The sequence below is a fragment of the Triticum dicoccoides genome, chromosome 4A, assembly GCF_002162155.2.
Source record: "Triticum dicoccoides isolate Atlit2015 ecotype Zavitan chromosome 4A, WEW_v2.0, whole genome shotgun sequence".
Taxonomy (NCBI): domain Eukaryota; kingdom Viridiplantae; phylum Streptophyta; class Magnoliopsida; order Poales; family Poaceae; genus Triticum; species Triticum dicoccoides.
Genome location: NC_041386.1, coordinates 587926566 through 587948901, shown reverse-complemented (window position 1 = coordinate 587948901; position 22336 = coordinate 587926566). Strand labels below are relative to the sequence as shown.

Below are 22336 nucleotides of genomic sequence, written 5' to 3'. Positions count from 1 at the left end.
AATGAAGACGACGGAAACATTAGGTGATGTGACCCTCGTCTCTCTTACTGCGATCATTGATTTTTTTCTCTAATTGTGTTTCTCTTCTGTTCTCCTTTTCTTATTGTTCTGGTGCTGCATGTTTGGACGCGTTATATAGCAAAGATGGGACATATAGACATAGGAAAGTGGAAAATTAGGTGCCAAGCAATCAATATTGCATTGACATTAGTCATACATAGTAGGTGGTATTATTGCTTAGAGATGGCACTAGTTGGAAGAATTAAGAACCTAGCAGCAGGTGTCCATGACGACGAGGCGGCCGGTGACCCGCGATAGCGAGACCTATGGTAGAATTAAGAACCTAGCAACACAGGAGTTCTAACAAAAAAATAAGGGACTTCAAGAAGAAGAATAGAGTGAACGGTTTCAGCACAACTCTACGGTTTTACTACACACTTCTTGCACCGACTGTTGATCAAAATATCTATCACTTGAGGAACGGTCCCTTGATCCCACAGAAAGGTATACTGCTCCCCTTTTATGATGTGATTATAGATATGTGCGTACGGATATTGGACTATGAATACATGAAATACACAAACGACTTTCCAAATCTTGACGTAGATCGGCGGCCCACAATCTGTGTGCCCGCCCATGCGTGCTAGAAATTCTCTCCAAAAAATCCTCCATGGGTGGGTGGATTTAAGTCCAGACCTTGACCCAATCTGTGATCCCAGGGCAGGGAAGTTTCTGATTTTGGAAGTTTGGGCTCCGGGATGTTGCCCTGCGGGTTCGGTATGCGGCCTGATTCTGGATTCAGTGTTAGGGCGGCGTCCTCCCGTGAGCGAGTATCCTGTTCGGAGAGCTCGGGAATCCAGACGTAGTTCGTCCTCAGGATAGAGGGAGAATCGCCACATTGCTCCTCCACCACCACTATCTGATGGGTGACCGGCGGAGAGTTAATCTCCCTTTGGTCGGGTTTAAGCCCGATCCAACCGTAGTCCGTAGTGACTCCTAGAGCGGCAATGCGATCCAAGAGCTCGTTCAAAGACAAGAGCTCCATTGGATCCATCTGCTCGGCAAATTTTGAGCTAATGTCGAGGCTATTTTCGATGACCCGAGAGGTCATTGTCGGTGCAACGCCCGAGTGAGCGGTCATGACGAAGCCGCCTAGTCAGAGAGTTTAGCCTACAACCAGGGCTCCCCCAGAGGTGATGTTGTCCTTGACAACGAGGCGAGCCATTTTCCTTATGATGACGACATAGTGGAACTCTCAATGAAAGCACCAATGTCGGTGTGAAAACTGGCGGATCTCGGGTAGGGGGTCCCGAACTGTGTGTCTAAGGCGGATGGTAACAGGAGACTGGGGACACGATGTTTACCCAGGTTCGGGCCCTCTTGATGGAGGTAAAACCCTACGTCCTTCTTGATTGTTCTTGATGATATGAGTATTACAAGAGTTGATCTACCACGAGATCAGAGAGGCTAAACCCTAAAGCTAGCCTATGTTATGATTGTCTGTTTTCCTACGGACTAAAACCCTCCGGTTTATATAGACACCGGAGGGGGCTAGGGTTACACAAGGTCGGTTACAAAGGAGGAGATATACATATCCCTATTGCCTAGCTTGCCTTCTAAGCCAAGTAAAGTCCCATCCGGACACGAGACTGAGTCTTCAATCTTGTATCTTCATAGTCCAACAGTCCGGCCAAAGGATATAGTCCGGCTGTCCGGAGACCCCCTAATCCAGGACTCTCTCAACGAGCACACACACTATGGGCGTGTTTGGTTGCAGTTTGCAACAATAGTTGCATTGCATGTCCATCTCCAGCCAGCCTGATTTATGAAATGCAACCTCATATGCAGCAGATGCAACCTGTTTGGTTGCCTGCATCGCATGGAGAGGCACTTACCCCCCCTGCTGTTTGGTTGTCGTTTTTGTGCTTAGGGTGTGAGCAGATGCAAACTTCAGCTGTTTGGTTGCAAACAGCGTTTGTGTTCTGCTCACCCCATTCAAATGTGGTGGCCTTACCACCACATGATCAGCACAACAGCAGGCAACCAAATGAAATCAAAAACAGCAAGCAAGGAAATGACATCAAACTACTTAACTACATAGCATAAGTCTAGATTAACAGCAGGGGCATCCTCCTTCCCTGATGCATGCCAGGGTGCTGGTCCTGGCCAAAATATGAACAAGTTCCCAGCACAAGTCTCGCCACACACCATAAAAGTTCTCCACCAACACCTTACTTAACTTAACTACGTAGCCTGCTCGATGTTACCAACGCAATTGTGCCTGCTGCAACGAAACCTGCACATGACCGAGGAGTCGTGGTTGTAGATCTGAACCTTCAGTCCGAGTCCTGAGATGTGCACAACGATGAGGTTGCCGGGGACGATCCGGTGGCGGCGGCAGAAGTAGTTCCAGCCCCGGCCAAGCACCATGTGCCCCTCGAAGTTCTAGACCTGCACCCAGAACATGCACCGCTTGTTCGCGACAGTCTGACCACGTGCGGGAGTCGCTTGATGACCAGCAAGGTGTTCATCACCTCCACGAACTTGGGAGGGACGACGAGCATGGCGAGGTCCTCATTGTCCTTGATATGCTGGTAGAAGCGCAGCGGCTCCCTGGCCCCCTCCTCGTGGCCCTGCCTCGGAGATCGTCCCCTAGAACGAGGCACGCTCATGAAGGCGATCCGGCCAGGTAGGTCCACCGTCCTGAGCCACCTGTTCGTGGGGATGAAATCCTCGGCGCGCTCAGCTCCGGCCACCACCTGAGCTCCTCCTCCCGGCACATCCCAGTCAGTCTTCAATATCTTGTCAGGTAAGATGACAAGTATTAGTGCACAAACTCTTTGCAAAATGGCACTGATCAGAGACATTTGCCCAAGAGCAAATTCCACTGATCAGTGCACAAACTCTTTGAGCAAATGCCACTTATCAATGGCACTTGCTGTTAGGAAATGGCACTGATCAGTGGACTTGCCCAATAGCAAGCGCCATTGATAAGTGGCATTTTGCCCAACAGCAAGCGCCATTGATAAGTGGCATTTTCCTATGGGAATTTGCCTATGGGAAAATGCCACTTATCAATGACACTTGTTGTTGGGAAAATGCCACTGATCAGTGGCACTGATGAGTTGACTTGCTGTTGGGCAAGTCCACTGATCAGTGGCATCTGCTTTGCTGCAACTGGAACTCATCACTGCACTATCCTAACCATGGAAACATCTAAAAATAGCAACAACAAGTGCAATAGCACCCCTGTGCAGCCATGCAGATTTGACACCATCCTAAAATTGTCGTACTACATGCACGTATAACATTCAACACAAACCCTAGCTTGAACATGTATGTTAGCAACATGAAACATGAACATGGTCCTAGATTGAACATGAACATGCCATCAGTCAACATGATTCTAGCATTCATCAGTCAACATGAACATGCCATCAGTATAACATTCATCAGTCAACATGAACATGATTCTAGCATTAACACAGCTACATCATGAACACAGATCATAGGACACACTAGCAGTAGCACAAGAAAATTATCCTAGCACACACACTGTACAAAACAAGAACAGATCAGTCCGATTGGATTCGATTGGGATCGCATCCAATCGAATCTGCAAGAATCCTATCTAATCCTATCGAATCCACTAACTACTAGCACATGCCTAAGAAATATACCCCTAATCTACATCTACGAGCAAGCATTGAGGGGGTTTGACTCACCGGAGCACGCGCAGCCGTGGCGAACCGAGGCCGTGGTGAAAACCCCGGCGGGAAGGAGAGAGGTGGCGGAGCAGAGGAGGAGCCGGCCTTGGCGATGGCCTGCGGCATCGACCCCGTGCTCACAGCCACGCCGGAGGTCGAGGAGGATGGCCTGCCGACAGGAGAAAACCCTTGGACGGGGGTCAAGAAAACCCCCGTGCCCAATGGGTCCCAAGAAGGGGAATCTTCGTAGACGGCGCCGGCGCCGAGCCAAGGACCACGAGGTCCGGAATTGGCGGCGGAGCAGGAGTGGCCGGCACCGCATTAGCCGGCGCTCGTGGTGGCCGGCAGCAGATGGGGGACAGCGCTCGCGGCGCCGACGCCAGGTCACGGCCCGAGTTCTGGAGCCCGGCTAGCCAGCGCTCATGGATGCTGGCGATGCGCTCGTCGACGGGGGTCAGAGGGCGGCGCGGCGGTGGGCATGGCAGAGCCAGCGGAGGAGAGGAGAGGGAGGGCGGTGAGGGAGAGAGAGAGCGGTGGGAACAGTGCGTCTGGGCGGTGACAGCAGAGTGGGGGGCGAGTTATGAGACGTCCCCTCCGTCTCCCGCACTGCCCGAGGCATGCAATTGCCTCGCACGCATGGCCGCTCCCAGCCAGGCTCGCGAGAAACTGCCGATTCGGCAGTTTTCGCCGGGTCAGGCTGCGGGCTGCTTTAAGCTCCGTGCAGGCCACAAACCGCATGCAGCCCAGCCAACCAAACAGGCCGCGCACATCCCGCGCGGGCCTGGTTGGGCTGCATGCGGGCAACCAAACACGCCCTATGTGTACGTGGTTCAATGCTATGTGGGTTTGTACTATTAGTTTCTTGAAACATGTGTTTCTAGTATTTTACAACATCACATGAGACCCACGCCACCTTATAAGTTGATCTCTACCTCCTTGCTTTAGCAATGTGTGACTGAACCTTATGTTGGGAATCGTTTTGGAATTTCAGAAATTTTCGAGTGGTTCTCATGCACACATGGGCCATCATATCACTTCAATAAAATAGATGAAACTTTTGTGATATTCTTTGTTGTTGGACGCAGAAGGCAAGCGTGCTCGAGATGAACTTATGTCGGTGCTGGTTTCGGCCAGGTGTATGCTCTGCCTAAAACGTGGTTGATCTCTCCAGAATATCGGTCCATGGTCCATTTTCTAGCTAAGCTTGTTCTCTTGATGATGTGGTTGATCTCTCGGTAGATAGATACTACTACAACTTCATGTGTTTACTATTTATAGTGGGGCTCTAGCATTTGCTTAATTTTGTTATATCTCAAAAAAAAGGTCGCGCTGAAGTTGGACGAGGGAGGATATAGAAAAGAATGCAAACGCTCTTGAATCTTGAGTACTACAAGAAAACCAATAGTAACACTACTCACAAAGTACTGTCGGCTGAACGTTTCCTTTCTTTAAGGTTGGTGTTAAAATGGACCATTGACCAATCTTCTCGAGAAATCAACCATATTTATGGTTGAGCATACATACACCTAGCCGAAACCAGCTAGTACTGGCGGAAGTTCAGCTCAAGCAAGCTTGCTTTCTGTGTCCAACAACAAAGAACTTCACACAAGTTCCAGCTGTTTCATTGAAGTGATAGGATGGCCCATGTGTGCATGAGTCCCACTTTAAAAATTCCGAAATTCCAAAACAATGCCCAATTCAAGGTTCAGTCCCACATTGCTAAGGCAAAGACGTAGATGTTAGACTATTACTTGGATCTCAAGTTAATTAGGAGTCCTAGTCATTTTGTAATAGCAGTCCTAGTCGTTTGTAATAGCCTTAGTCGGTTTGTACCCTTCCTATATAATCTCATGAATGCGGCTGCAATTATCAATAAATATAGTTCTATTCAATCTTACATGGTATCAGATATTCGGTCCTAGGGTATGGCTCCACCGCCCAAACCTCCGCCGCTGCCGCCGCTGCCCGGCTACTTCGACCGCCGGGCCGCCATCCTCGCCAAAGCTGCCGCTGCCACCCCTCCTCTAGCACCACCGCTGCCTCCCGCACTTTCCTTTACCGATACAATCGCCGATGTTAGCCCCTATATACATATAACCCTTGATCTCAATTCCCACAACTACTACCATTGGCGCCACCTATTCGACGTCCACCTTGGGCGATGCAATCTCCGTTCCCACGTCCGCGCCGGCTCAGTTCCGCAGCCTCACACGATCCACAATGGGTCAAGGATGATCTCGCCATCATCCAATGGATTTACATGCGCGTCTGCACCGAGATTTTCAATCTTGTCTTACGTGATGCTACCACCGCCGCTGATCTCTGGGCGGCCCTCCGACAGCTCTTCCAGGACAACATTGATGCTCGCAGCAACATCCTCCACACCAAGCTCAGGAACACGGTGCAAGGAGATACTTCTCTCAGCGTCTGCTGCCAACGCCTCAAGGCCATCTTCGATGAACTTCGTGAATTGGTGATCCAGTTGAAGACCGGCAGCTCATCAACAACCTCTTGGTTTTGAAAATCCCTCTTATCCCAACCACGTATGTCTTCTCCAAAAATCTTTCTACGGTCTCAAACAAGCTCCTAGAGCATGGTTTCAGCGTTTCTCCTCCTTCATTCAAACAATAGGCTTTCTTCCTTCTCTTTCGGACACATCTCTCTTTGTCTACCATCACAATTCTGAAATTGCCTACTTACTCCTCTACGTTGATGATATCATTCTCACTGCATCTTCTCAATACTTTTTGGACCGTATTACTCAACTTCGTGCTGAGTTCTCTATGACCGATCTTGGTCTTCTTCATGACTTCTTGGGTATTACTGTTCTTCGGGATTCTTCTGGTCTTTTTCTTTCCCAACGGCAATACATTCTTGATCTTCTCAATCGTGCTGGTATGCTTGACTGTCAATCTTCTCGCACCCCTATTGACACCAGTTTCAAACTCTCTGCTGCTGGTGAACCTTTTCCCGACACTACTCTTTATCGTAGCCTCACTGGTGCTCTCCAATATCTAACCATCACTCGCCCTAAAATCTCTTTTGCTGTCCAGTGAGCCTGTCTCTACATGCATGATCTTCGTCTTCCTCACTATAATCACGTCAAATGTATTCTTCGGTATTTGAAAGGTACTCTTGATCATGGTCTCCACATCAATAATTCTTCTCCTACTTCTCTCGCCACATATTCTGATGCACACTAGGCTTGTTGTCCAGACACTCGACGATCTACATCTGGTTTCTGTGTTTTTCTTGGTAACAATTTGATTTGTTGGTCCTCAAAAAGACAGGTAACGGTCTCCCGCTCGTCCGCTGAAGCTGAGTACCGTGCAGTGGCACATGCTATTGCTGATATTATTTGGCTCCGTCAGTTGCTCTTAGAGTTACATCAACCAATTGAACAGGCTACCATTGTTTATTGTGATAATATATCAGCTGTCTACATGTCTGGGAATCCTGTTCAACATCGACGGACTAAACACATCGAGATTAACATTCATTTTGTTCGCGAGAAGGTGGCTCTCGGACAGGTTCAGGTCCTTCACATTCCTACTACAGCTCAATTTGCTAACATATTTTACAAAAGGCATGGCTACTACACAGTTTCAAAACATTTGATTTAGTCTCAACATCGTCGAGCCTCCCGTTGATCCCGTGGGGGATGTTAGACTATTACTTGGATCTCAACTTAATTAGGAGTCCTAGTCGTTTTGTAATAGCAGTCCTAGTCGTTTTGTAATAGCCTTAGTCGGTTGTACCCTCCTATCTTTACCTAATAATAAAGCAAATTGGGTTTCTTTCGTCCGTCATGGCATTTTTTTTGAAAAGTCCTTCTATTTCAGAGAATTCAACCCGCAGTCCTGTTTTAAGTTAAAACGCATCGTTATTTTGTATTTTACACAAAAGTCTCTGTCTTTTCTTGAAATCAACCCGCGGATCATATTTAAGTCAACCAAATGCTTTTTAAAATCATCCATATCTTTTAAACCGTAACTCCGATTTGAACATGTTATATACGCAATTTGATTAGAAAAATATGTAGAACATGAATATGAGATTATTTTTACCTGTTAATTATTTTTAAATATTATTTTGAAATATATTTGAGTCAAACAAAATGATTTTCTAAATTATCTGTATCTTTTAAACCTTAACTTCGATTTTAACATATTATATATGAAATTTTATTAGAAAAATGTGTGAAATCTAAATATGATGTTAATTTTACCTGTTAAATATTTTTAAATATTGTTATGAAAGCAAACTTATAATTTATAGCGCAAGATTCGTTTTTTTCATACCGGTGGCGATCCGGATTGTAAATAAACACCCAACTATAACCATATACAGGAAAGAGAACATCGATAACTACACATGCATACCTCTGAAAAATGTCGCAGGGGAAAACAACAGATTTCTCATCGCGAGAGTGAGAGAAAGCGAGCGAGAGGGAGAGGGAGGAGAGAGGGAGAGAGAGACGCCTTAGGATTAACCATATTCAACACACGTTTTTTGTTGTTTTGTGTGGACACCGAGGCCATCGCCGGCAAGGGTGAGAAGGAGGATAAGCGGCAACACAAATATGATGCCTCGCAAAAATAAAGGAGATGGACCTATTGTGGTCTTGAGTGATGGTTGTTGAATTAAGAGTGTGTGTTATGTTTTCTCTCCCGTTGCAACACACGGGCTCTTTTGCTAGTATAATCTCATGTATGTGGCTGCAATTATCAATAAACATAGTTCTATTCAATCTTACAGTAGAGATCAACTTATAAGGTGGCCAGGCAGGTCTCATGTGATGTTGTGAAGTACTACAAACACAGGTTTAAAAAAAGTTACAAAGCCACATAACATTGAAATATATACACATAGCGTGTGTGCTCGCGTGAACTGCGACTTGTACAATCATTATGTTTTTGGTGTGCATGCACGTTATGTTTTTGGTAAGAGTAACGTCTCCAATCTTTGGTTCTACCTTGCCCAGTAGCCATCCTACCGACCTTCAAGGTTTGTGATGGTCAGCTCGGCGTTGCCGGATGTGTCCTCCTGCACGTCCAGAAGGTCCGTCAGAGAGCTCACAGGCATGCAAACCACCGGCCGAAGCGGCCGTCCCGGCAGTTGTTGGTGCGACAACATGGATATTATGGCAACCATTTGCGGTCGTTGGGTCGGGCTCTCCTGAACGCACAGTAGCCCTACCTGGATGCACGTCGCGGCCTGCTCTAGCTCGGTCGGGCTACAACCGCCCCGCACGGCTGGGTCAAGGAGCTCGAGGCTCTTGTTTTCTTCAAATAGCCCCCATGCCTGCAAAAAGATTATTATGCTTGTCAATGCCATTGTGGGATTCAAACAAACGTGGTTGGGACTTTGGCCGTCTTGGCATGGTATTTTGAGTTCGGATGAAATTTATAAAATCACACAAAACTCACTTTTACTATTTTGTACAGTTGCAAGAGGCAATTGACTTCTTACATGAGCAATGAGGTTGAAACTTCGTTGGTTCCTCCTGCTACTAATGATCTCCAGCAACAGCACACCGAAGCTATACACGTCCTGCATGAACGATACCATGCCGTCCATCGCATACTCAGGTGACATGTAACCACTGCAGCCACACATGGGCAGCATACAAAATCAGTTAAGGAACCCATCGTGGGTACACTAGAAAAGAAACAAAGAGTCGATGTAACTATAAATACTTGTCCACTGTTTGTGTTATATAAAGTTTGCAGTTCTTACTATGTCCCAACAATCCTTTCCGTGACCTGATGGTCGCTGATGCTGCTGAACAGCTTGGCGATTCCAAAATCCGATATCTTGGCCACCATCTCCCGGTCGAGGAGAACGTTGGCCGCCTTGAGATCTCGGTGGATCATCGTGTGCCTCGAGTCCTGGTGAAGGTAGAGAAGCCCTCTGGCAATGCCGAAGATGATGTCCATCCTAGTCTTCTAGCTCAAGGTGGCGTGTCTCCTTGGATCTGTTGGCGAATTCACACAATTGTATTTATCATCATAAATGGTAGTAACTGGTATACTACAGCCAGTCAAGACATGTCATACGTACCAAAAATGAAGGTGTCCAAGCTCTTGTTGCTCATGTACTCGTAGACCAGTATCCTCTCAGAGTGGTGGATGCAGTAGCCGAGCAGGCGTACGAGGTTGCGGTGCTGTAGCTTGGCGATCAGGTTCACCTCGTTCCTGAACTCCTTCAGACCTTGCACTCTATTCCCTGCTGACAGCTTCTTCACTGCAACTTCTTGGCCATCTACCATTTGACCCTGATAAAGAAATCCAGTTAATCAATCCACATGTTGTCTATGCGAGCATAGGAAATTTTCAGTCTGATTTCACATGGGTTTTACAAGCATTATCACCTTGTATACAGTGCCGAAGCCACCACACCCTATTTCATTTTTGGCGCAGAATCCGTCGGTGGCGGCTTTAAAGGTTTCGAGATGGTACGCTGGACACTCGCCTCTCACGATGTGATCAAACTCGGTGACTGGAAAATGGAGCAAGAAGCCATAATACATGAGCAGTAGATCGAGCAAGTAGTAGTTTCAGGTTATCCTCCTGAAACGAATTCACCATGGACTCTTGACTCACTTTGCTTATTGCGCTGCCGGATCTTTCTCCAGATCAGGAGGCCAAGTGATAGCAGAAGCAATGCAAATGTTGTTATCACCGCGGCGACGACCATGACGAGCTTGTTGGTCTTGGTTGTCCCTGAATTAAGATGCAGGAGTAGTGTAAACGCGTGAAAATTGTGTACTCCTTAAGCTATTGTACTAGTGTATGGTGCATCATAATGTGTGAGCTTAACATGTTTGTCTTGGTATAGGCTTGACAAGGTCCTTACCTCCAGGGACAGAAATATCAATATGTTAATGAACAAAAAGTCTGATTTCTTGACTTCAACCAAAAATTACAACATGATTTTTTTTGTTTAACTGGTGACTCAAAAAGTCTGATTTCATGACTTCAATTGAAAGTTACAGCATGAATTATTTTTGTCTAATTGGTATCTGAAGTCGCGCCAAAGGAGTTAGAATATCCCTACTCCGACCAGTTCGTGGTGATGGTATTATCCGTCGTTTCTGACCAAATGTATGTGAAATAAGTTGTGCCATCTTTATAGAAAGACCCCACTCCACTCCACTCCACATTTGCAGAAAACCCCTAAGTCTAACCCCACCTCATCCTAATAGATAATATAAATTGATGTAAAAAAAAAGATAATGCGAATGCCATGATTCTGGAACTCGAATCAACACTTACAAAATAACATTTTGTTCATGAACAAAAAAGCCAGATTTCATGATTTCAACCAATAGTTATGAGATGAATTGTTTTTTGTTTAACTGGTAGCTCAAAAAGTCTGATTTCTTGACTTCAACTGAAAGATACAACATGTTTTGTTTTGTCTAATTGGTAACTCAAGTCAAGGTAAAGAAGAAGTTGTCTCTAATCCTAGCAGTTTGTGCTGATAGTGTGTCTGTCATCCATCATTCTGAGCATGTGAAATAAGCTATTGCATTTCTTTTATAAAAAGGCACCCAACCACTCCCCTACCTCATCAGAACAGGTAAGATGAATTGTTGAAAAAAAAACAGATAAGGTGAATAAAATTTGGATGAAATTGATCTGGTTCTAGCGATCCATGCTGAGGAGTGTAGAGTGTTTAATTACCTAGGCCAAGTTCAGACATTGCCAGCTTGACGAACAGATCCTGGCCGTCGTCGCCTAAGCGCGTGTCCATGAGCTCGCCGAACCACTGTATGCACCCGGTCCCGCCGCCACGGATGTCCGACGCGGCGTACGCCGTGCAGTAGCAGTTGGACAGGCACCTCCGGCCGCACTCCGCGAGCGAGGCGCCGGCGTCCACGCTGCTGTTGTGCGTCTCCGGCAGCTTCACACCGCGCAGAACGTAGAAACCGTCATCGCCGCACTGAAGCGGCGTGCTGCGGGCGCACCCGCCGGACGAGTTCCGCATGCGCCACTCCGCCGGCGACCTCGGCAGGAACCCCCTGATGCATCCGCACACCACGGCGCCGACGGCGTTGCACACGCCGAACGGGCCGCACGCGCCGTAGACGTCGCACTGGTCCCTCGGCACCGACCAGAAAACGCTCCACGCGAGCGTCGCGGGGTTCCAGACCATGCGCTGCACCTCGCCGGACTCGGTCAGGACCATGCGGGACACCGGCGAGCCGACGCGGTCGCGGTACACGTACGACACCTCGTCGGCGGTGTGGGTGAACTGGAATTCGACAAGGTCCTCGAAGGTGGTCATGCCTGGGCAGCCGCTGAACCGCACCCCGTTCCACGGGCCCGTCCGGTACGTCTTGCGCCCCTTCCTCCAGACGTGCAGCTCCGGCGAGCCCCGCGTGTCCATCACGTAACGGAAGTCGCCGGTCGACGGGTCATCGGCGCCGCGCCACGACGAGGCGGACCACACCGCGCCGGTCCGGAGGTCCTGCCCGGCCCACGACCCTGAGAGGAACGTGTTGGTCGGGTGGTCGAAGCTTTGCCACACCACGACGCCGGCCGCGTCCGCGAGCACCAGGTTGCCGTCGTCGCGGAGCTGCGCTACCACCGCGGCCGAGGAGTTGGACCACCAGATGGTCTCGTTATTGCTGGCGACGTCGAGGAGTACGAGGTCCCCTCGGCTGCTGAGCGTGACTACGCCGGAGGACGAGGTGTCGAGCGGGCGATCGCGGTTGGCGACCCAGACGACGGCGTCCGGGGAGGCGGTGAACCAGATGCCGAGCAACCATTTGGTGTTGTTGGCGACGGAGAAGAGGCCGAGCAGGAAGGCGCCGCCGGGCGAGGCCAGCCTCTGGTCGCCGCCGATGGCCCTCCTCTGCGTCAACGTGCTGTCGGTGACGGCCGAGGCTGTGAGCAGCAGCACAGACAGAAAAGCGAGCAAGAGCCGGTGGTGGCTGAGGCTCTGGCTCATGATCTTGAGCGCGCGCCCGGTGAATTGAATACCGCCGCTTCACCGAGAGTAGGGGATTGCAGCAATGGTGGAGTGGATCTGTGCTCACGTTTTATACAAAGAGCAGTTATGGGCTGGGCTTATAGATTAGGATCGCTCTTGCATCGTCTCCTTCACCCTTATAAAAGTTTCACGCGCTAAAATAGTTTTAGCGCGTTATTGTACCACTTTTAGCACGCCGAACTCAACATTAGTTTAGCAGATGCCCAAAAACCCACGTCCAAAAAACATGCAGTGTAAATTATGAAAAGCGTGCAATCCGACGCCTTAAATTTGCAACTTCTGATACCGCATTTTAGCGCGTGCCTAATCAAGTGTACCAGGAAAAGTGATGAAAGAGAAGCATTAGAAACGTTTTTAGGTTCTTATGAAGTCCATAATAGAGGAATGGCATATCGCAGAGTTTTGGGATAAACTTAGAGGCTGGCTGTGGGGCTCGGCATAGAGGCAAGCAAGCCTCTAAGCACTGTGAATGTTCTCAAAACTAGTAATATTTGGCTTGTTAATATTCACAAATATGAGTTGTCTGTCTAATAAAATCTATGGATTGCACTCTCGTTGTCATCGCCGACTCGCCAATTCTTTCCGGTCAGTTTTCCCTTCTTCCTCCTCCCATGCATATGTTTTCTTCTGTGGACTGGTTTTGTATGCCTCAATTGCATAGGAATTTGAACATCCACCCAAAATTCTTTAACATGCTAACGTAGGATCGACACATTTTTATGTGTTTCTTTTCCTTGGTGATCCATCGAAACGACAAATATTGCAAAATATTGCTCTTTCACAATTTCTTGTTTTGCACTTGCAAACTTTGTCAGATTCATGTGATTGTATAATCCCACGTTTCTCAAGCATGTGGTCCAAAGAGGTCCTATAACACTATAAAGCGGAAGTCAATAAATATTTTTCAAGTCACGTATTATTTTATTTTATTTCTTTTCTTTTTATTTGCATTAACTCACATGCCATCCCTAAGCAATAATACCACCTACTATGTACGAATACAATATTTCTTGCTTGGCACCTATTTTTTCCTATTTTCTATGCCTATATAGTCCCACCTTTGCTATATAAAGTGTCCAAAGATGAAGCATCAGACCTATAAGAAAAAGAGAACAGGAGAGAAACACACATAGAGAAAAATCGACGATCACAATAAGAGAGACCCGAGTAGCATCACCTAATGTTTCTGTTGTCTTCATTTATCCAGGCCGGCTTAAGGATGAAAGGCATCAAGGAAATGATTCTTGCATTGTTATCCTAAGCTAGACTAACTTGTGGTCTTCTCTAAGAGAAAATAGACACCAGATTCCCTAGCAATGCAGTATTGTGGTTTTCTTTTTCGCGGGTAGCAATGCAACATAGTCGATATAGTTTTTTGTGTTTATTGGATTCGACTTTACAGCAAAGAATCACTGAATTGTAGGTACATCCGGGTGTTCTCTGACTATCTGGTGGCATTGGCTCCAAAATATAAAATAAGTAGTAAGGACTTATTTGGTTGGTGACTAAATTTTACATTGTTTACCATACTATTTTTGCCTTACTTGTCTTACCTTAATTGTTTAGAATCTTAGCCACACTATTGCTTTCTTAAGGGAATTTTGCCACACCTTTTATGTGTATGACATATTGGCTTATGTCTCACAAAAAGAATCTTCGCTTAAATACGGTTAAAATCAAACACATACTACTAGCTAAGTTGATGAAAGTACCTAACTTAAAATGTGACATAGTGTGTCAAGACATGACTAGGAACCAAACAACCCCTTATTGCTTCACGTCTCTAGCCAAATTCCCCGCTCTATTGTGCCAGTCACACTCAGCTATACCAATAACTTCCAAAAAACGGCGCTGGTCCATTCCCACCAGCGACCACACGCACACGGTCCGTGTGCGGAACGCGCACCTGAGCTTCCCCCTACCACGCCTCAGCTAGTCAGCCTGGGGGGTTGCCATGACCTCGGCCTTGGCGAGCACCAAGATGGCGGAGCTGGACCCACTGCTCCATGCCCTTGACTTCGAGATCGAAGAGGTCTTGCCATCGCGGCTCATCGGCCACCTCGTCGTCAGGAACACCTGCTGGTGCTATAGCTAAGCAATAATACCGTCTATTGTGTGTACGACTAATGTCAATACAGTATTGATTGCTTGGCACCTAATTTTCCACTTTCCTACCTCTATATATCCCCATCTTCACTATATAACGCATCCAAACATGCAGCAGCAGAACAATAAGAAAAGGAGAGCAAAAGCGAAACACAACTAAAGAAAAAAAATTGATGATCGCAATAAGAGAGACGAGAGTCACATCACCTAATGTTTCCATCGTCTTCATTTGCTCATGGTAGCTTAAGGATGGGAGGCATCGGGGAACGGGTTTCTCCACCATCATCCTAAGATGGACTAAATTGTGGTTTTCTCGTCGAATTCCCTAGCAATGAAGTGTAGGTGATGGAGTTGTTTCTGGGTTCGTCAGCATAACCGTGTATCACTAGGTCTTCACTAGGCGTTGTGTGAGTGCATTCGTGTGATGGTGTTACTGTATGCGTGTGTAGTTGTATTCGATGTTTCTAGAAAAATCGTGGGTAAAACGGGGTGTTCTATCTTGTGGTGTCGGCTCCGAAGAAAAAAGAATTCTCCCGGTCTTCGATTGTGCCAGTCAAGCTTAGCTACTAAGAGCATCTACAACAGCCGCGCAACGCGCCACGCGCTAAAAACTCATTTGCCGCACGCCCTTCGCCTGGTTTGGTGCGACCGGCAGCGCTAGTTCCAGCAGCCGCGCTAAAACTGAGCGCGCGCGCGTAGCACCAGCGGCCGCGCTAAAATGCAGCGCGCGCTAAACATTGCGTACATTTTTTTAATAAAACGATAAATAAAATTCATAGATCAAAACGATACATAGATATTTTACATAGTTCCATAGCATAGATAGATAAAAAACTACGGTGCAACGATTTTTTTTAAAAACTACTAGATAGTGCAACTACAGCGTACTCCCAGTCATCATCATTATCATCATCGCCATCCTCGCTGGTCTGGTCCGAGGTATCGAGCCACATATCTTCCCAACGGTCATCATTAGACAAAAAGATCGACTGCCCACCATTTTCAACGATTTCGCACTGCGATAACGCAAGGGCCTTCCGCTGACGCCTGTCCAACCGCTCCGTGCGGCGCCTTGCCATCTCCTCGCGACGCCTTGCCCAGAAGGCTTCCTCGTTGGCGACGTCCTCCGGGTGGCGCCGGCGCCACTCCGCCATGGCCCGCTCGTCCTCCTCGGCGACGAGGAGGGGGCGATGCTGCTGAGCGTGCTCTGCACGGTCCTCGTCCGTGATAAGACGAGGCGGAGGGGCGATGTCCTGCGCCTGCTGGCGTGTTTGGACATCCTGGAAGTTCATCTGCTGGCGCGGCCTGTCCAGGCGCCACGCTGCCGCGTCGTAGGCGCGTGCGGCCTCGTGCGAGGTCCGGAACGTACCGAGGCCGAGCCGGACGTCACCAGACCGAATCTCAGCGGAGTACCAGCCGTTGGGGTGCTGGCGGACGCCGCGGTAGCCCGATGCTCCTCGGCGGCACGGCGGCATGATGGCGCGTCGGTTTACATTTAAAGGTAATCCTCCTACCAATGTCGAGAAATACCAAATTTAAGTGAACATGACAGCATTGCAGATATTAAGACTATAGAAGAAACAATACCTCATCTGACTCCTGAATCTTTGGGTACACCTGTACCATTACATCATAAAGTAGTCAATAATAGGATATACGTATATGGAAACGGAAAAAAAATGTTAGAGCTGTTCCAATAATTAAGAGTCAAGACCATAAGAAGTGGCCAAATAAAACTGTATACGACCTCATAATTTTACACAGCGCCTAACACTGAAAGTGATTAGTTGTGAGCCATGATATCATGTGGGATCAGCACTTCTGTCTACAACTATATGTCCCAGCTTGTTGCTAATTTTTGGTGTAGCTAAACCATTTTTCATAAAATGGTCACAACATGGAATCCCCATGTCTAAGTTTACAATTTTGCTGGAGCACTTGATTTGGATGATTGGGTTTAAACTTGTTATTCTTAAGGCAGAAAGGCCAGCATGCACCGCCCTGACGCCTAAGCGTCTAAGGTGGGCAAAATTGCAAGGCACCTTGTTGCCACTGTATTTTTTTCTTTCAAAATTTGGATTTATTTGGCTTGGCTTGCCAAAATGTAGTTGTGGCGGGCATATGACAGTGTCCGCCACTGACTTATGAGAGAGCAGTGGCAGGCTCTAACTTCCGCTCACCACTACACATTTCATCCCGCGGGCTTATTTGGAAGATCCCGCTTGTGACGAGTGCAAGCCCACGGCCGCCATTAGACCGCCTTTAGCTGTGGCGGTTAAGACCAGTTATCCGCCACAATTGTTTCAAAAATTATAGTTTATCTATATGGCTTTTCTCAATAGTGGTTGGTGTACGCCCGTGTGGGTTGAGACTGATACATGGTCATCACCCGCGTGCCACCAACGCCCTCTGCAGTGCAGCCGCCGCAGGCGCCACCAGCCCACCTATGACAGCCGCCTCCCTTCATCGACCTCAGCGCGGACGAGGAAGACGGCATCCAGTGAAGACGGGGGCCAGAACGGCGGTGACAACCGTTCTAAGGTTTCTTTTGGAGTTTAAGTCTGCTTTTTTTAATGTTTTAAGTTTAATGCATGTGGACAGTTCGGCGTGAATTTAATGTGATAACCGCGGACGACCGCAAACAGACACTTTTGTTCCTTTTACCAATGTAAATGAACAGAATCCGAATAAAATGGATGACTATTTCGATCGTGTGTGGAAGTTGGCAGCCGGACCAGTACCAGCGTGAAATGGTCAAATCACAATATCACCAAGCTTCAGTGTTGAGCGATTTCTTGATTGCTGCATTCCTCTACTCTCGGCGAAGCCCCGCGCGCGCAAGATCATGAGGCCCAGCCAGAGCCGCCACCGGTGCTTGCTCGCTTTTTTGTCTCGGCTGCTTCTCACGGCCTCGGCCGTCGCCGACAGCACCTTGACGCAGCGGACGGCCTCTTCTCCGTCGCCAACAACACCAAGTGGTTTCTCGGCATATGGCTCACCGCCTCCCCGGGCGCCGTCGTCTGGGTCGCCAACCGTGACCGCCCGCTCAACGCCTCATCCTCCGGCGTAGTCGTGCTCAGCAGCCGAGGGGACCTCGTGCTCCTCGACGCCGCCAGTGGTAACGAAACCATCTGGTCCTCGTCCAGCTCCTCGGCGGCGTCGGTGGCACAGCTCCACGACGACGGCAACCTGGTGCTCGCGGACGCGGCCGGCGTCGCGGTGTGGCAAAGCTTCGACCACCCGACCAGCACGTTCCTCTCCGGGTCGCGGGCCGGGCAGGACCTCCGGACGGGCGACGTGTGGTCCGCCTCGTCGTGGCGCAGCGCCGACGACCCGTCGCCCGGCGACTTCCGGTACGTGATGGACAGGCGGGGCTCGCCGGAGCTGCACGTCTGGAGGAACGGACGCAAGAGGTACCGGACGGGCCCGTGGAACGGGCTGCGGTTCAGCGGCTGCCCGGACATGACCACCTTCGAGGATCTGGTGGAGTTCCGGTTCACCCACACCGCCGACGAGGTCTCCTTCGTGTACAGCGACCGCGTCGGCTCGCCGGTGTCCCGGCTGGTCCTGAACGAGTCCGGCGCGATGCAGCGCATGTTCTGGGACCGCGCGGCGCTCGTGTGGAGGGTCTTCTGGTCGGGGCCGAGGGACCAGTGCGACTTCTAAGGCGCGTGCGGCCCGTTCGGTGTGTGCAACGCGGTCGGCGCCGTGATGTGCGGCTGCATCAGGGGGTTCATCCCGAGTTCGCCGGCGGAGTGGCGCATGCGAAACGCGTCCGGCGGGTGCGCCCGCAGCACGGTGCTGCAGTGCAGTGGCGGCGACGGGTTCTATACCCTGCGCGGCGTGAAACTGCCGGAGACGCACGGCAGCAGCGTGGACGCCGGCGCATCGCTCGCGGAGTGCGGCCGGAGGTGCTCGTCCAACTGCTCCTGCACGGCGTACGCCGCGTCGGACATCCGTACGTGGGGGCGGGACCGGGTGCATACAATGGTTCGGCGAGCTCATGGACACGCGCTTCGTCGACCACGGCCAGGATCTATTCATCAGGCTGGCAATGTCTGACCTTCACCTAGGTAATTATAAACACATTACACTCTCTTTGCTTCGGATCCAAAATCCAAAATAAAACTACAGTTTTGCTAAAGCACATTTTTTAGATGTGTCATAAGTATTGCACATCTAAGTCCTAAGTCATTGATTTTACGCAGAGATTCGTATGGATAATCACAAACTTGAAACAAGATCACCTTAATTTCCGTATATATCACTATTGCTTATGTTATGTTTCACCCAATTTGTATTCACAAAATCCCTTTTTTTTACATGATGAATTCATCTTATCTGTTTGGATGAGGTAGGGGAAGGATGGGCACGTCTGGATAGACTAAGGTTTAATTATTTTTTTCAAATATGGAGTTACAAAAATGGCACAACTTATTCTGCATACGCTAGGTATAGATATGATGGCCAGAAAGACAAAAAAGATGGATGCCAGACATACCATCATCGACTACTAATAAGATATTATGACTCCTTTAGCTTGACTTCAGTTACCAATTAGACAAAAATAATTTATGTTGTAACTTTCAATTGAGTCATGAAATCAGACTTTTTGAGTTACCAGTTAGACAAAAATAATTCATGTTGTAACTTTCGATTGAAGTCATGAAATCAGACTTTTGGAGTTACCAGTTACACAAAAACAATTCATGTTGTAACTTTTGGTTGAAGTCAAGAGATCAGACTTTTTGTTCATTAACAGAATGATATTTTTAGTTCCTGAAGGTAAGGACCTTGTCAATCCTATGCCATGGCAAACATGCCAAGCTCACACATTACGATGCACCTTATACTAGTATAATGGCTTAAGGAATACACAATTTTTGTGCGTTTACACTGCACATGCATCTTAATATTAGAGACAACAAAGACCAGCAAGCTCGTCGTGATCATCGCCACGGTGGTAACATAATTTTCATTGCTTCTGCTATCGCTTGGCCTTGTGATCTGGATAAAGATCCGGCAACGCAGTAAGCAAGGTGAGTCGCCTTCCTTGGTGAGTTTGTTTCAGGAGGATAACCTGAAACTACTACTTGCTCTATCAGCTGCTCATGTATTTGTTGCTTCCTTCTCCATTTTTTAGTTATCAAGTTTGATGACATGGTGAGAGGTGAGTGTCCGACGTACCATCTCGAAACCCTTAGAGACGCCACCGACGGATTCTGCCCCAAAAATGAAATAGGGCGCGGCGGCTTTGGCATTGTTTACAAGGTGATAATGCTTGTAAAATTCATGTGAAATCAGACTGAAAATTTCCTATGCTCGTATGGACTACATGCGGGTAGTGCTCGCCATGTTGTACTTATATGACAAATGTCTAATTGATTACCTGAATTTTCTTTGACAGGGTCAAATGGAAGATGGCCAGGAAGTCGCAGTGAAGAAGCTATCAGCAGGAAACAGTGTGCAAGGTCTGAAGGAGTTCAAGAATGAGGTGGACCTGATCGCCAAGCTGCGACACCGTAACCTCGTACGCCTGCTCGGTTGCTGCATCCACTGCTGCTCCGAGAGGATACTGGTCTATGAGTACATGAGCAACAAGAGCTTGGACACTTTCATTTTTGGTATGTATGACGTGTCTGGCTAACTGCAATATACCAGTTACTACTCCATCCATTTCAAAATATAGTGCGCCCACGTTTCTCGAGGTCCAACTTTGACCATAAATTTAACCAACGAGACCGACTGCGGCGGGAGAAAAAATTGAATAATTGAAAACTTCTTTCGAATACGAATTCACTGACATAACTTTTGCTCCCGCCGCAATCGGTCTTGGTAGTTAAATTTACGGTCAAAGTTGAAGCACGAGGATAGAGGAAGCACTACATTGTGGAATGGAGGGAGTACCATTTATGACGAGAAATTCAATTGTGTAAATTTGCCAACAAATCCAAGGAGGCACGCTGGCTTGAGCTGGAGAACTAGGATGGACATCATCTTCGGTGTTGCAAGAGGGCTTCTCTACCTTCACCAGGACTCGAGGCACACGATGATCCACCGAGATCTCAAGGCGGCTAACGTTCTCCTCGATAGGGAGATGGTGGCCAAGATATCGGATTTTGGAATCGCCAAGTTGTTCAGCAGCATCGGCGACCATCAGGTCACAGAAAGGATTGTTGTGACATAGTAAGAACTGCAAACCTTGCATAACACAAACGGTGGAGAAGTACTATATAGTTACCTTGACTTTTTCCTTTTCTTTTCAAGTGTATCCTCTCCCGATTTCTTGACTGATTTTGCATGATGCCCATGTGTGGCGCAGCGGTTACATGTCACCAGAGTACGCCATGGACGGAATGGTTTCGTTCATGCAAGATGTGTACAGCTTCGGTGTGCTGTTGCTAGAGATCATCAATGGGAGGAGGAACCAACGAAGTTTCAACCTCATAGCTCACGTAAGTGAATTACCTCCTGCAACTGAATTCAAACAGCCAAAATGAGTTTTGTGTGATTTTATAAATTTAACACAAACTCGAAATAGCGTGCCTAGACGGCCAAAGTCCCAACCAATTTGTTTGAACCAAGAAATACACCATGATAGAATCACATTGAACCCCACAAATCGCATTGACAAGCACAAGCACAATAATCCTTTTGCAGGCATGGATGCTATTCGAGGAAAACAAGAGCCTCGAGCTCCTTGACCCAGTCGTGCGTGATGGCTGCAGCCTAGCGGAGCTAGAGCAGGCGGCGACGTGCATCCAAGTAGGTCTACTGTGCGTTCAGGAGAGCCCGAGCCAACGACCGCAAATGGCTGCCATAATACCCATGATGTCGCACCAAAAGGCATTGGAACGGCCACTTCGACCGGTGGTCTGCATGCCCGTGAGCACTCTTGCGGACCTTCTCAACGTGCAGGAGGAAACATCCGGCAACGTCGAGCTGACCATCACAAACCTTGAAGGACGATAGGATGGATGCAAGGCAAGCTGGAACCAAAGATTGGAGACGTTACTGATGACTTTCTCAATGTTATTGGGTAGGACACGTGCATGCACGCCAAAAACATAATGACTATACATGTTGCAATTCAGGCGAGCACACACACTATGTGTACGTGGTTCAATGCTATGTGGGTTTGTACTATTATTTTTTGAAACATGTGTTTTTAGTATTTTACAACATGATATGAGACCCACCTGGCCACCTAGCTTATAAGTTGATCTCTACCTCCTTGCTTTAGCAATGTGTGACTGAACCTTATGTTGGGAATCGTTTTGGAATTTCAGAAATTTTAGGGTGGTTCTCATGCACACATGGGCCTTCATATCACTTCAATGAAACAGATGAAACTTTTGTGATATTCTTTGTTGTTGAAAGCAGAAGGCAAGCGTGCTCGAGCTGAACTTCCGCCGGTGCTGGTTTCGGGCTTTCGGCCAGGTGTATGCTCAACCTAAAACATGGTTGATCTCTCGAGAATATCGGTCCATGGTCCATTTTCTAGCTAAGCATGTTCTCCTGAT

At 48.0% G+C, this 22336-nt stretch overlaps 2 pseudogenes; one reads left to right on the top strand and one right to left on the bottom strand.

Moving 5' to 3' along the window:
* Positions 1-8500: 8500 nt before the first annotated feature.
* LOC119289221 lies at positions 8501-12665 on the bottom strand (annotated as a pseudogene).
* A 3338-nt stretch (positions 12666-16003) lies between these two features.
* Positions 16004-21874, top strand: LOC119283710 (annotated as a pseudogene).
* Positions 21875-22336: the final 462 nt, after the last annotated feature.